This window comes from Cynara cardunculus (assembly GCF_001531365.2).
Source record: "Cynara cardunculus var. scolymus isolate 2C chromosome LG 12, CcrdV1, whole genome shotgun sequence".
NCBI lineage: Eukaryota > Viridiplantae > Streptophyta > Magnoliopsida > Asterales > Asteraceae > Cynara > Cynara cardunculus.
The window spans coordinates 37,779,640-37,784,641 of NC_037539.1; positions in this window are offsets into that span (position 1 = coordinate 37,779,640).

A 5,002-nucleotide genomic window follows, 5' to 3' on the forward strand; every position below is an offset into this window, starting at 1 on the left:
TTTATAAAATAGTTAATAAATATTGTAGTGGGGACCATTTTTGAAAGTGTAGGTGACGTGGCACAGTTGAAAGTGTTATAGGTGAATTGCAGGTGTGTGGAAGATAATTGCAAAAGCTGATGTGGCACAATTGAAAGTGTAAATGAATTGCAGGGATGTGGATGGTCTAAGCATCTCTTAAAGTTTTCATCTTTTAAATTTCAAAAAGTAGCCATTAGTCATTGTCTTTAATTTTTTAATTATATTTGATTAATTAAATTTTATAAGATCTAAGTTTACATCATATTTATCCCCAATTTTTTTAAAAAAAAAATAGAAATATATAAATAGAATAAAGCCTGGTTTGTTTTCTATAAAAAAAAAACTCTTATGAGCCTTTTATGTCTGATTAGTTAAGTGATAGGGTCATTTATATTGTTTGTTTTTGCCAATTTTTCAGAGACATTTATGTCTTGTCCTTTTATCTAGTAAGAGGTAAACCAACTTTTTATTTGCCTCTTATTGTCATTCAAACCCTCAACAATGATGTTTCTCAATCGATTAATCTTAATCGATTTTTACCAAATCAATCATCACCTGTCTCAATTTTTTTAATAGAATTTAAATGTGTTAAATACCGTTAATGACATATTTTCGTTTAAATGAATGTTAATTATATAATTTAGATGTAAATTTTGTAATGATAATGGATAAATATGTGAAATTATATAAATTTATCAATAAATTCAACACTATAATTTTTTAATGGATAAAATAAATAATTTAAATAAATTCAGATGTTTACAAAAATAAACAGTTTTATAGATTCAGATTTCAACACCACCTCTTATAAATCAAAAGTGAAATAAGACTTCAGACTTTACCATCTCTTAAAAAACAAACGAAATCTCACATAAAATAAAATTTTCTATATATATATTTTGTAATAAAAATAACTAAAATATTTCCCTTAACCATTGTCTTTGTTTGCTTTAGAATAAATGGGGAGGGTATCATGGAAAATGGAAGCAAATCCACCATCCCCAAAACCTGCTTAATTATTATTTATTTTACTTTTAATCATTAACATCCTAAATTTTTTTATTTTAATAATCTATTTATTTAAAAAATATTTAAACATTATTTGAATTTTTTAAAGTGAAGCATTTTCTTGATTAATATTTTTAGCAAATTAAAATAATTATCAATTAAATTTGCTCACTTTGATTTCAGACGGGCGTGCGGCAGTGCGGAGAACGGACATATGAAACATAGGGTTCATTCTCTATATAATATGGAATTTCAGGATCCACGGCTTTCGCACTAGTATGAATCCCTAGCTTGGTTCTATATTTTTTGTCTTATTAAATTAAGTGAAGTTTTAGATGGGGTTTTACTAAATTATACGTGAAAACTAAACTTCTGTTTTTAAAGATTAAACGTATCGAGGTTCGTTTTCCTTTTCGTCCTAAAAACTAACAGAAGAATTATAAAAAAAAAATGTTGAAACGAGGTAGATAAACCGAATGATCTTTGACCTAGCGGTATGTGAGTCTTTAGCCTTCTAAGATGTTAGGGGTTCAGATCTCTTCTAAATAATTATTTTTAATACTTTAAATAAAATATATAACATGTGATATAATTGAATAATTATTTTAAATTATTTTTAAATTACAATTATCAGATTAAAAATTAGATAAAAATCCTTTATACTTTATTATAATTTTAGAATTAAATCAAACACAAGTGGGGCTTTGGAGGAACATAAAAGGGTATTCTTTCCAGCTGGCTTTGTACTAATTAAGAGCAAAGTCTAGATTTCGTCCCTATTCTTTATACATTTTAACGGTTATCATCCCACAACTTCATGTACTAAAATTTTGGCCACTGATACTTGCAAAATCTCAACGGTGTTAACATCCATTATGTATTTCTTTTAGTTTGGGGCATTTTAGTCATTTTCTATTTCCATTCTTTAAATAAACAGAGTATATGTAGGGTTGAATTGTAATGAGAAATGTAGGGTTGAGTTCACGTGAGAGGAACGATCAAATGAAAATCACCCTCATTTGTACAAACCGTACAAACCACTCTCATACGTCGATTTCATTGTTTAATCTTATGAAATTTTTTCATTAAATTGCTTAATCTTGTGAAATTGTTTCATATAATATTTTTTTTGATGAATTTGTTTCATATATGGTTATGAAATTGTTTCATATAATATTTATTGAAATTTTAATGAAACTGTTTCATGTATTTCTCTAAAATTAAAATAATGAAGATGATAATATCCATGATTAACATTTTGCACAATAAAAATGGTTAATCAACCTCTCATAATTACAAAAAAATGAACAAAATGAAAAATTATGATTGGTTGAATGTGGTTTTTACGGTTTGTACTAATTAGGTGGTTTTTATTTGAATGCTCCTCTAAATAAACAGAGTATATATAAGGTTGGATTGTAATGAGAATTGTAGGGTTGGGTTCATGTGAGACCAATGGTTTTTCGTGAGACCCGTAAGACCAATTTATGTTCATTGATCAACTTTATAAGCTATATGATCTAATGGTCTAAAGTTACACGGTGACAATTTTGTGCTTATAGAGAAGTCTCGTGATACTTGTGTGATTATGAATATTCAGATTGTAGATCGAATCCAAGGGTTGAGAATTGGTTTTACGTGTCTCACGAAAAACCCTTGGTCTCACGTGATCTCAAGTCGAGAAATGTAATTCTGGTGAAAGGTGTGAGAAATGAACATGGTGGCATTCGCATAACATATGTACATGTACCCTTATATTGTGTCAAAGTGTGTGGAGGTGACTACGTTCACAGAAATTGGTGAAGGTACAACCTCATCCTCTTCTTCATCTTTATTAGATCTCACTGTTTGTTTTGTATTGTTTTGCAATTTTAATGGAGAAAAACTATCAAGCAAATTGTCAAGAGGTGGGAAACATGGTGGTGTTGGTGCCATTGTTGATGAAATTCCATTCATCAAGATGTTTCTTTGCAAGTACTGACATGAAGACTATGCCATGGTCTCATCTCAAACTATTTCTGGCTTTCCTTTTGTAAGTACCCTTATCACTTGATCACCCTCTTCTTCTTTCGCCTATGGTCTGTTGCCTTCATCACTACCTTAATTATTGCTCATCATCTCGAATGAAACGAGAAGATGATGATGTGAACAGAAGAAGCAGATGTAGCAAAGATGAAGATTTTTGAACCACAAGGGTGGTGCCTGATTGGTTTGAGCTTAACTCCAAATGTCAAAAGTACCAGAAGGTCTCAGGTTCAAATCCAAGGAGAAATAAAAATCCCCTTGTGGCCACAGAGGTTCAAATATGGTGACTCTGGGCTATCTGCAAAGCAGGTGGTCGTCTTGGGGTTAGTCGGCTCGCATAGTAGGTTGAATATCCAAGTTAATAAAAAAAAAGATTTTATCATGGGCTTGATTGTAATTTAGGTTTTAGTTTTGATTTAAAGTCTTGAATCAAACAATGTCTTGAAGTTCTATTGAGTGATTGTTCAGTCAAAGACGTTTTCAATATTTGTTGAACTTTGATTGTTGAAAATTCTGCATTTTGTGTTTAATTTACAAAAAAAAAAATGTATGGTAGTTAGCATCAAACAATGGTGGAGGGTTTTCGCGTGTGAGTTAGAATGGATGGTGGTGAGATTAAAAAAGAAAAAGAAAATAAAGATATTATATAATGTTCCATAATATATTTTAACAGAAAATATGATGAAAATAGGAAAATGACTGAAATGTCCCTCACTTAATAGGATTTAATAAAAAAAGTTAACGATTGCTAAATAGAGGGACGGAATCTGTTGGACTGAACAAACATGAGAGATGAAAACCGCTTAAATAAAGTTTAGCGAGGAAAACTGTTAAAATGGACCAACATTGAGGACGAAAACCAAACATTTACACTATACATAAAGTTTTAATGAATTTTTTAAAATTTTGAAAATTCTCTAATTTATTTTTACTTAAAGAACAATATAGAGAAACTGTTGAAACAAAATAAACTGTTGAAACAAAATTGAGAAGAAAAAAGCTTCAATTTCTTCATCTTTTAAAAATCTGTTAAAGATGCTTTATAAATACAACAGAAAAGTAATGCCCAAAACAGAAATAAAGAATATTACGTCTTCAATTTTTTTTCACTTTCTCCATCGAATAACCGAAAATATATCATTCTCTTTATTAAATAATGAGTATATAATAAAATAATATTAAACAAAATATTAATAATATACTTTAAAAAATATTAATGGATAAAAAAGACACAACACTTTCATTCCTCAAACACTTGCACTTCCAATGCCATATCTTATTTTTATATCTTTTAATAAAAAATATGAATTTATTATATATATATATATATATAAGGTTGGATTCACGTGAGACCTTGAGACCATTTTTTTACACTTGAAACTTCACAGTAAAACATTATGAAGATAAAAAAAATGAACTTTCACAGCCAAAACACTGTAAAGATTACCTTCAGAATGTTTTGCTATAAAGTTTTAAGTGTAAAAAAAGGTCTCACAGGTGTCACGAAAACATAATGATCTCACATGATCCCAAGTATGTGCATATATATATATATATATATATATATATATATATTATTTAATATGGATAAGGCTCAAAATATCATTACTATTATCATATAAACTAAAATTAAGTAAATACCAAATTTCATAGAATTTTGTAATAAAAAGAGTGCAACACCAAATTAATGTAAGTGAATAGTAAAACATCAAATTGATGTGAGTAATACTATTCACCAACATCAAAATGGTATCATAATTGATGTTTTATAGGATAGAAATAGTGTGAATAATGGTGCGTAAATTGGGATTTGATGTTAGATTGGTCTTTAACAGTTCCGTAAATTTCATATTTTGACGAATAAAAAGCTTCAACCGATAAGCAAAGGAAGAATTGTAAATTTTTGGAGAATGAAGAGAAACGATATATATATATATATATATATATA